Source organism: Pinus tabuliformis, chromosome J (assembly GCF_031772625.1).
Source record: "Pinus tabuliformis cultivar Carrire ecotype Pingquan chromosome J, CPIR1, whole genome shotgun sequence".
Classification (NCBI taxonomy): Eukaryota; Viridiplantae; Streptophyta; class Pinopsida; order Pinales; family Pinaceae; genus Pinus; species Pinus tabuliformis.
This window is the reverse complement of record NC_142295.1, coordinates 187,861,341-187,873,178: the sequence shown is the minus strand read 5'-3', so window position 1 is coordinate 187,873,178 and position 11,838 is coordinate 187,861,341. Positions and strand designations below refer to the sequence as shown.

At 35.1% G+C, this 11,838-nt stretch overlaps 2 non-coding genes and 1 pseudogene across 2 annotated transcripts; 1 reads left to right on the top strand and 2 right to left on the bottom strand.

Annotated features, from left to right (window-relative positions):
• The first annotated feature begins 310 nt into the window (after positions 1 to 310).
• LOC149226307 (uncharacterized) lies at positions 311 to 6,029 on the top strand (annotated as a pseudogene).
• A 1,261-nt stretch (positions 6,030 to 7,290) lies between these two features.
• On the bottom strand, positions 7,291 to 7,384 carry LOC149226306 (small nucleolar RNA Z152/R70/R12). The gene has a single exon (XR_016248559.1). It is a non-coding gene; the product is annotated as a small nucleolar RNA Z152/R70/R12 (small nucleolar RNA).
• A 51-nt stretch (positions 7,385 to 7,435) lies between these two features.
• Positions 7,436 to 7,527, bottom strand: LOC149226305 (small nucleolar RNA R11/Z151). The gene has a single exon (XR_016248573.1). It is a non-coding gene; the product is annotated as a small nucleolar RNA R11/Z151 (small nucleolar RNA).
• Between the last annotated feature and the right edge of the window lie 4,311 nt (positions 7,528 to 11,838).

The following is an 11,838-nucleotide window of genomic DNA, read 5'->3' as shown; positions in this document are numbered from 1 at the left end:
TTGGACCTCTCAAAGAGGAAACACAAAATTCTCAAATTATAATAAGAAGATGGGAGGATGACACGCAGAGCATCATGGGTTGCCAAGGGGGATAAAAATAAAGTTATTTCCACAAAATTAAATCTCACAAAAAGTTGTTAAATACAATTTGGCACATCAAAGATGATACAAATAACACCTTCATCTCAAAAGCAAACATTTATAAAGAGGTTGTGCAACATTCCTCCATTCAATACAAAGATGAGGAGGGACAAGACCCTAGAGCACAACTAGATTTTGCCAAATATTTTCCAAGAATGGTGGACCATGTTGATAATTCAGAATTGTGGACACATTACTATCAAGGAGTTACAGGGAGTAATGAAAGAGATGGCTAGGAACAAGAGCCCTAGCCTAAACAAATAGTTAACCGAGTTATTCATACACTTCTTTGATCTCATGGGGCAAGATCTTGTGTACATGGCAAAAGAATCCAAACATGGCGACATTCCAAGTTCTATTAATGTAACCTTTATCTCCCTTATTCCCAAAAAGGCATATCAATCTAATTTTGCAAATACACTGTGTACAAGATAATATCAAAAATTATTGCCAACTCCAAAAAGACATTGTCAACTTTTATCACCCCTGAACAATATGGTTTCCTACATAATCTGCAAACTTATCCATTCTCATTAACAAAGAGCCAACTTGCTTCTTCCAAATGCATAGACAAGGTTATGCATTATAATTAGGCCGATAGGCCTTCCTACGCATCAACAATCGTCAACACTTTTAACCTGCTCCGTTGGATCAGGGGAGACACTTTCAATGGTTGATTTGAAGTGTGATTGCTTTTTCCAAATATGGTTGAATTGCCTTACTGCTTTTTCCCATTCTTTTATGTCACTATTGAAGATATTTTCACTGCTTTTTCTCTGCCAGTGGTTGTTGCTGTTTTTCTTCCCTGGCTTTTGGCCAGCACTGTTCTTCTTCCCTGGATTTACTTGTAATGTCTATTGTAGTTACACATCCAACGATAACAGGGACAAGTGAGTTGTAATGGATGCTGGTACAATACATTTAAAGAACGCTAAAAGTTAGCTGTAATTTTGAGATCGACATAAAAATACTTTTCAAGCAGCCAGTAGTTCACAGAAGGTTCACACAAGGGCTCTGGTAGATTTCATCAAATGGCATCTCCGCCTGCCATGACCGCCCTCAGTTCTGATAAGATAAACATGAATTCCAATCTGCAGAATGCCTGGACTGTACCATCTTATATTACTGTTAAGAAGATGAAGATGAGAAGAAATCCCCAAAAAAGCAGCAGCATTGTCAGAGCTCAACTGGTACAATTTCAAGCAAAGAGAAGGATGGATGTTCCGTTCAGACAAGGAGCTAGGAAAGGAGAAGATTATATAAAAGAAACAGAGAGGATAGTGAAGATTACATTTCCAGATTCTTCGAGGGTTAACTATTTGGGTGACAATCTCTGGCGGGCTCGTCTGAGGCCTGTCACATTCTTCACCGTTACGGCCATCCCCTTCTGTGATGTCAAGTGAGTTCATTCATGTTTAAAAGCTTCTTAAACATCACCCAGTTTCAATTTCTTTGTTTTTTCATCTTTTGAAAGCAACCAAATGTAATATCTACATGGGGTTCTTTTGAAATTTGGAATTATTATAAGCTATTTCTGTGAAAAATCTGCATTGCAGGGTTTCACACACAAATAACTCCCTCCAATTAGCATCCAATAGATTGAATTTAGATATAAAAGTTCTTCCAGGTCAAAATAATGGATTCGATTTCCAATTTAATTTGCAAGGATAGCTTCTTGTACACAGGGAGTCATCTTCAGTTTTAGAAAGTGAGCAGACTCCTAGCTTCAGAGGGTGGGTTACAATGGGGTTAGATGCGAATCTTCCATTACCCTTATCTTTGATGGAAGATTATATTGTTCTCCCGGTTGGGAATGGTATCTTGGATCAAATTTTAGGGGCCATGGAGAGAGAATTGTCTTCCAGAATTATAAGGGATTACAACATTTGGTGCCATGTTTCGACTCAGCTAACTGGTACAGTTCCACAACTGTCCGCTCCATGAGTTTTTTACTTTTCTAAATTCTGAGTTTGAGCATATCAAAATGTATCACTGTTTGGTATTTTAGTGAATATAATGTATGTAAATCGAATGTTAATAGAGGTTAAATCTTTTCTGTACTTTTGAATCAGAGAACAAAGCCGGTCGAAATACATTGAAGTTAAAATATTAGTTAGTCCCATGAATAACACAGATACATCTCAGGTTAACGTATTTGATATCAAGAAATTGAATGACATGGCTTTGGAGTGTTGGTGATGTTCTCCTGTTTTCCATTTAATGCTACAATAGCCATTTAATGCTACAATAGTTTTAGCTTTTTTATATCTATAAAAACATTAGATCTCTTCTGATGCAAATTTGATGCACCGAGATTTCTTTTTGAACATTTTAAAAAGTTTCAGACAACATTCAGTACATTTTTAAGTTTTGCATTACATTCTAAAATGATTAAAAAAGATAGAACATTTTAACTTTTTTATATCTATAAAAACATTAGATCTCTTCTAATGCAAATTTGATGCACCAAGATTTCTTTTTGAACATTTTGAAAAGTTTCAGACAGCATATAGTACATTTCTAAGTTTTGCATTACATTCTAAAATGATTAAAAAGATAGAACATTTTAAAAAGTTTCAGACAACATTCCGTCAGTATATTTTTAAGTTTTGCATTACATTTTAAAATGATTAAAAAAATAGCTAGGTGTTAGGGTGGTTCAAATAAATTTGACCTGGTCAAGTTGACTTGTGGTTTTCATGGTTTTTTTTTTCAAGGGAAGGTGGCAAAACCTATCAAACTCGAGTGTCAAACCAACAGTGAACCAACAGTGAGGACAGCCATCTCTAGCTGCTATCCGCGAATGTAGGTTTGACTCATCACTGTTATCAAGGAAAACCACGCCACCTGTAATAACTCACTGGTGGTCCCTAAGGGAGCAGGGTTCCACTCGTGCCAGATGCCTCTGGATCTTGGACCGTTAACCTGTTTCCTTACGTCCGAGGAAGACAAGCAATTAGCCAAGCAGAAGCAGTTTTACGGCATACTCCAGGCCGACATGTTTTATGTTTATAACAATTCATAGTTTTATTTATGGTATTATTCTCTAATATAATTTATTTTAAAACTCAACAAAATCAATGATGATTATTCCCCGCGGCTATTAAAATCAAACAATAGTGTTTTGGCACTATGTAATCGATATTTTTTATACCAGTTTGTGTGTTATCTATGTCTCCTTAAAACATATCAATATATTTTTATCTTACTTCACGTTTGGTGAAAGTCCATGGAAGCCAATATATCCTTTCAAGGATTTATTTTATTTTGGGCAATTTATTGACTAGGTTTAGTTTGAATGGTTGAATTATTATAATATTTATTATTTTGAACCAAAATACAATTCTTTCAATTTAACATTTCTATCGCCTCTATTTGCACCTTTTGGGGCAATTGCTGTATAAAAAACTATTGCCAACTCCATAAAAAGACATTGTCAACTTTTATCACTTCTACACAATATGGTTTCCTACATAATCTGCAAACTTATCCATTCTCATTAACAAAGAGCCGACTTGCTTCTTCCAAATGCATAGGAAACCTAGACAAGGTTGTGCATTACCCCTACTACTCTTCATATTGACCATAAATGCACAAATACATGTTGCTAGGGTATTGGGCCTAATTGTTAGTTACAATGTATCTAGAGGCACATACACCACCCATCTAGTGTTCATTGATGACCTTCTATTTGCCAGAAAAAACAACCATTAGCAAATAACAAAATTTCTACATGTTAGAAATTAATTAATAAAGCAATGGAACACATAAAAGGCCATATTAAGCTTAACCACCCATGAAAATTGCTTAAAGAGGTATTTAGGCCATCCATTTGTCAATGTGGAAAAATTGTAGCAATGGAAAAAAGTCACCACCCATGAAAATTGCTTAAAGAGGTATTTAGGCCATCCATTTGTCAATGTGGAAAAATTGTAGCAATGGAAAAAAGTCAGTAGCATAATGTAATTACCAGAATACAATAACTGCATAGAAACAATTAGCTACCATATTTTATGGTAGCAGAACTTTTTTTTTAAGGAAAGACTAATATAAAGACAGGGCAAGTTACAAATTAAATATGAAAAATGAAGACAACGTCCAAAAATACCAATATACATCTTGCAATACTGAAGACAAAAACTAAATAATACATTCTGAAGAAAGTTGGAAACTCAAAAAGTTAGGAAAAGATTTCTTAAAAAAAAAGACCAAAATGGAAGAATCCGTTTTATTGCCAAGGCGCATGGCAGCAAAGCCGCCACTGACAAACTACCATAGGGCAAACTCGTCACAGCAAGGCAAAGAGCAATGGCATTACAAAAAAAGTATTTAAGAGTAACAAATAGCTTGAGGATGAATAACAAACAACACACCTCTAGCAATAGAAACTAAATAATACATTCTGAAGAAAGTTGGAAACTCAAAAAGTTTAGGAAAAGATTTCCCACCAAAAAAAGACCAAAATGGAAGAATCCGTTTTATTGCCAAGGCTCATGGCAGCAAAGCCGCCACTGACAAACTACCATAGGGCAACCTCGTCACAGCAAGGCAAACAGCAATGGCATTACAAAAAAATTATAAGAGTAACAAATAGCTTGAGGATGAATAACAAACAACACACCTCTGGCAATAGAATGCTCTATCGCCACAATACAAATAACTTAATTTTAAAAAAACTCCCGCTCGCTGTAAATACAAATACCTTAATTTTAAAAACGCTGGCAATAACTTATGCCCATTAAGCCATGGCTGATAAACAAACAACTACAATGAACTGTTTGCTTGATTGAACCGTTGAGAATTGTAGCGTAGGTCACCTTGGCCAACTCTTCTACTTGATTATGGTTCATTGCGGTTTTTTTCAAACTTCACTACAGGCCGTTGTAGTCATCTCTAGTCCACAACTTCATTTTGAGCTTCTCGTTTCCATTTCACCTAGGGTTATTATCAACCTGAATGCACAGTTACTACAGAAGGGTTGTTAGCAGCCTTTAAATTCCAATTCCCACAATTTCATACCCACATCCCACCTAGGTTGCTATACACATTTACTACAGTAGTAGAGTTATACCGAGTCCCACAGTAGGGTTGTTTCAACCTCATATACATACACATTTACTACAGTAGAGTTATACCGAGTCCCACAGTAGGGTTGTTTTCAACCTCATATACAGTAACTACAGGGGTTTTATCAACCTCATATATAGTTACTACAGTGGGGCTTTTATCAAACTTCATGCACAGTTTCCCAAAGTGATTTCCCTACTCCTGAGTAGATTCAAGATTAAGATGGAACTCTCCGTTAGCATTTCCTTCCATATCAAATTTACAAAAAATACAATAATACATCACTTGGTGATTATTTGAGTTCTTTATAAATATCCTTGGCTGCTCCTTTTTGAGTTTCGTATGAAGATCTCAGATAACCCAACAATATCTATATGATTGGGTGACTTGTCTGTAGTCAAGCAAATACTTATAAGCCGCTAAAGATATTGATCTTATGAAGATTGGCTGGCCATAAATGTCTTGGTGAATATATGGAGCTTCGGTGACCATCTTAGCTTCCTTTCTTTGCGGGGTTCAATTACCCCATATTTTGGTATGCTTTCAACATTAGTTCTCTAGTATAATTTCACAATATTATCCTTGTTTCACTGGAAAATGGTAGATGATGCCAACTGAAAGTTGAGTTCATTTAGAATCTAATGTGAACCCAATGTGAACCCCCTTCCAATAGAAGTCTTGTGTTTGCCTACGTATCAATGTCTGCTTCCAAATTGCAGAATCTGAAAGTGCTCAAACAGTTGGCTGATAGAGTAAAGTACTGGTAGCAGTATATCCAAAGAGCTCCAATTCGAGCTGTTTTTAGTGAATATTTAAATAATACAATACATTCAATTATCAGCATTGCATATTTTATACTAACAAAAAACTCAATATTCTGGGCAAAGAAAATAAATGAATATCCTTTGGATAAGAAGAAATCCACAACAATTCCAATGAGCAGAGTAATCATCAAGGGACTACGCTGAGGAACAAGATACAAAGATAACAAAATAACAACACTAAGCTGAAGGAAACCCAAGACTAGACCAGGCCAACGAACCATAGAAAATAGGTAGAAAGCCGGGAAGAATGGCCACACGGAAATTCTGTGCTCAAGGCAAAACTTATTGACGGTTCTACATAAGAGGTCTATCAAGCTAATCAACTCAAACCCAACCTGATCACCTAAATCCACGCCATACATCACACAACATTGTCCAACACTGCATTTGAACCTACGTGATGGTTGACAGTCACTAAATTGCTTTTAACGATACCAACAGCGAGCAGGCAAAATAGAAGAATAGAAATCTCAAAGCAATTCCACACTCAAATCCGATCCAAGATACAAAGCTAATAAAATAAATACATTGGATCATGACATCTAAAAATGCAGAAATCAATTTTAATACAATATAACTTATGACATAAATAAACAAAGCAAATAAACCTCGTGAAAGGGCTATTACTGGAATTTATTATGAATTTCTTGAGCTAAGGCTGAGACGATGGTTGACAGTCACTAAATTGCTTTTAACGATACCAACAGCTAGCAGGCAGAATAGAAGAATAGCAATCTCAAAGCAATTCCACACTCAAATCCGATCTCATGACATCTAAAAAGGCAGAAGACAATGATAATACAATATAAATTATGACAAATAAACAAACCAAATAAACCTCGTGAAAGGGATACTACTAAAAATTTATTATGAATTTCTTGACCTAAGGCTCAGACTAATGTGTCACGCCCTAATTAGGTATTCTAGGGATTTGAAACAATGGGCTTACCCAGGATAAATACACCGAACGGATTAATAATATTGATCACAGGCAAGTAAGCACAATTAAGCAACACCATCATACTGAGACTATATACTCACAGATCTGGTAGAAGAAGGCCTTATATTGTGCATCCAGCTTACAATAATTATTCCATTGAATGATCTTCATTCCAAAGCAGAGTAGAGAATGATAAACAAAAACTAGTAATCGCGGTTGGCCTAAAACGTATTTTAGGCAAAACCTGAGAATAAAAAGATTAAACAAAAGATTGCAGGTCAAAGAAAAAATATAAATCCAGACGCAGAAAAGGTAAGAAACGCTCAGTGGAAGAAGAAGTCGTTTTTGTTAAGGCTCACGGCAGCAAAGCCGCCACTGCCAAACAACATTAGGGTAACCTCATCACAGCGTTGCGGAAAGAGATTTTTACATCACAAATAAGACAGACAAATAATAATAAGTTTGGCTTCAGGGTGTGTAACAAGCAACACATCTCCGGCAATCCAATGAACTGCCTCAGAGAAATCCGCTAAGATCGTTTATCATCACCAGCCAACAAGCAAATTAATAAAAACGCCACAAATAAAAAACCACAGGCCATAGCTTACCTCTTGCAAATCATGGCCAGCAAACAAATAGTGAGAGCGATTCGTTTCACTCTTATGAAGAAAAATAACGATACATGGCCCATATTTATAAATGTTAGGGTGCACTAGGGTTTGTAAAAGAGTAAAGGTTAGGGTTATGATGTTATGACTGGGACTCGCGTAATCTCAAGGCTTGTGCGGGTTAGGGTTTGTTTCTCGGAGTAGGGCTTTCACTCGTATTATACTAAATCGTACACCTAGACGATAACAAAAGTTGCATGGACATCCAAGATGTGTTTAATAAAATTAAATCCTTTTTTCGATTCTGATTTAATCTTTTGTCATAGAATTATTATGAACAAATACTTTAGATCCAAAAAACTAGGCCTCTCTTTTCTTTTCTGCTTTATATAACCTAGCTTTACTAAAAATATGTCCTTTTTTTTCTTTTTTTTCTGGTTTATATAACCTAGTTTTACTATTATACCTTACCTTGATCCAACAAACATAGCTTTACAACTAGGCCTTACATGTGTGATCCAAGAAATTAGGGTGCACATGTTTAAACAAAGTTTTACAACCGTATACCCATTTACACATGTGATTAATTCCAATTTTGTAAAAAAATCTTGTCATTTTATGCTTAAGCATATGACGCTATTAAACATTAACATGTTTCATTGACTATTTCTCTTCTATTCTAAATACAATTACATTAAGTCAAGTACTTCCCAATTGAGTATTTATCTTATCACTATATGCTTGAGCCTATAATGCTTAAAGCATCTACCTACCTTATTATGCACATCCCTCCATGTTCCAAATATAGTAAACCGAGCACTTCTTAATCAAGTACTTAATTGTCCCTAGACTACCTTTCCTTGAGGTATTCTTAACATTCTCATAAAAAAATGCCTTGACATCTCGCAACCCATCCAAATGCAAGTATACCATGTGATCGGAACCCAAGAAGCCATGTGGTCCATCTTGTTGCCTTAAAGACTTACGGAATCTAAAATATGATATGCTCCAATATCAAGTCGCTCGACTATAGTAAGGGTAAGACTATTTAAAATCAAGGAGACAAACATAAATCTCAACCTTTGTAGAGTAATAGTGTGCATTCTCAAGCAGATTTTTATAATTGGTGTTCAATTAATGCACATGATTTTTCCCAAGAGCTTTAAGAAACCATCAAAATGGGTCTTCAACCATTAGTATTTTGATGATCTATCCATTATATCATTCACCAGTGCCTAGATACTCCTCATAAACCTTCATGGCTTATTCTCCTTGCCGCAACCTTCATTATTGAAATTTTCCTTTCTTGGTATCCTACTAAGCTCCATGTCCTAACCTACCACAACCTTGACCACAAACAACTTAGTGGCCATGCTTCTTCTACCTGCTTATTACATCAAATTCCCTCAATGTTGTAACTCTGCACTCGCTGCTAACATATCATATCCATATACCAACAAACAAAAGGAAAATTCAAAATATCTTGCAACTACATAAGATTTAGACAAATCAACAAATTTCAAAATCCTAATATTATGATATAAGTTATAGAATGCAATACAAATCCATTCATCCTTAGTAATGAAGGTCTTCGGGTTATAAATGATACTTTTTGAAGGAATGTCATGGTGGAAGTTATCCAGTTAATCCCTTGCTAAAGACATGACCACCATAAGTTCCTAATAACGCTTGTTGATATCTCCAAATAGAATAACTTGTCATATATTTTTGCTTCCCAACAAAAGGCTCACCAAACATCTATGAATATTTGCATACTTTAGTCTTTGAACTACAAGTGGCCCCACATAACTCTATCACAGGAAGTTAAGCGACCTCTAGCTTGCTTCATCGCTAGTAGCCATTACTTTATGCTTATTATTCACCACCCTCATTTTTCATTGTGTCCAAGCTATGTAGATAAACAACCACATCCATACCAACACCAATATTAGTGGTCCTTCATAGATCCCCCTTTCTTACATGCTTCATTGATCCTTTGAAACGTCTAGGCTTGATCTAGAATACATGCCCTCTAGTGAAGAAGCATAACTAGAAAAATGGACCACCATGCATTTAATCCATGTTTTCTTTATGAAAAATTAGCAAATATATAGTCCAACAAATCACACTCAAAGTTCTATCTATTGTTGAATCTTTTACAACAACCACACACCATATTTTTCTCTTTAAAAAAAAAAATGCATTCTTTTTATGAGCAAAAATAGTTGGCAATGCTACACCTCCATGGTTTTCAACATCGAACCACTCTATCTAGAGAGTCGAAGTTTGCACAACTCTAATACCATATGTAAAACCAAACATGGCTAGATAATACAATAAACAGAAATCAAGCATAAAATTTGCAGAAGATATTTTACCGTGGAAACCATTTATCAATAAAACTAGTAACCAAATATATATCTTTTATAGCAACCAAAGAACGAGTAGTTCAAGGCATTTTATAACCAAAAAAATGAAGCCTTTAAAAATAGGCTTCATGGCATCAAATACCATGGGTTACATAATAATGCGGGGCCATAAACTACCTATAGTACATCCATTAATGACCAAATCAAGATTAACCTAAGACTTCTTGATTGAGTCAAGGTTGACGTGACACCCTCCTTACTTTTTGTATAATCCCATGACAATTGGCATGTTACATAGACCCCCTAAATATGTTTAAGCACAAAATTGCTTTGGATCCTAAATTTTTTAGGGGAACCAATGATACCACAAAAGCTCAAATTGGCACCAAAATTTTCCATGCAATTGCTACATGGAATCTTATGTGTCACGAGGATGGACTTCTAAGGAGCATCATCTTGAACATGTCTTACTAAGCACTTTTCCATAAAAATACTCTCCTTTGTAAAAAAATTAGTGAGGCTACATTTGACCTCCTAGTTGGTGAGTAATGATTATGACCTTTTTTAACAAATTGCGAGACATGATTTAGTCAAAAAATAGGGACCTTATACAATATTCCTAAGGAACTTCGCTTATGCCTAAGTCCCTGGGCCATGACATTGGTTCTTTAAAGTAATGTTTCACTCAAAAGAAAAATATGGATTCAATTTGAGGTTTGTTTCACTGGGGATGGGTTTGTCAACCCAAGATTGGTTTGGTACTAGAAACAAAAGGCTTGGGCTCTAGATGCTAGATTAAGGCACATGGACCATGTCTCATGTCCATGACCACAATATGGCCTTCTTGAATATAATTTTTGGCCTCAAAGTAAGATAAAGTCTAAATTATAGGCTTCAACATATTAGAGATGGGTCACCTTCCTAATGACATGGTTCAATCACCTGAAGCATTTATTTTGGCCGAAACACTTCCAAAAATTGTGGGACATGCGTGAGGGCACCAACCACAATAAGAGCCCTCCATAAGAATATTTTGAGTAAAGAGTTTTAGCTTTCAGTATCTATAGGCTACGTCCATTTTTCTAAAAATATAATATAATTATTTGTATATTCAATGCAATATCTAACTTAGATGGAGCCAAACTAGTGACCACTGAAAGGGATCAATGTTGGAATTTTTGCAAACAATACTCACATGTAATGAAATTCGACATAATCAACCTAAGCATGTACTTTATAATATGGGATGGTTTTAGAGCCCATAAATTATCCAAGTATAAGTGGAGATTGTTCTAAGATTTCATCAAAGCACCTTTGTAACCAGAAAGTTGCATGAATGAAATAATTGTATTAGTGTCTCATTATCTATTGTTTCATTATATTATTCTCTTCAAATTTTAATCCAATGCATTATAGTAAAGAAGCTAATTAACAACCAACATTCAATTTGTTGCTAAGTACCTAGTGTTGTGATCCCAAAATAGTCACTTCTTATTTTTGTTGTTTAATCTTATAATCTTGATTCCTGCAACTATGGTTGAGTTTTGCATCTAGATTATTGACATATAATTGTGATGCTTAAATCCTCTTGATGATGGCCTATCTTAATTATAATCAAGTGAATGCTAATATCAAACAATTTTGTCTATAATGATAACATCTTGTAGTTTATCAACCCATCAATTCAACGCACCACTTGTGTTCATGAAATTTTTGTGTGAAAACATATCTATAAATGATGAAAATAAATCTTTACTAAACAAGTGGGAATACAAACTAAAGGTGCTTAGTCCATGTAATGGAGATGGGTTTCTTCTAATGCCCCTATTTATGTCATTGTTTTGGTATTTCCAAAAGTAACAATAATGTTTCAATCACCATATTCAACA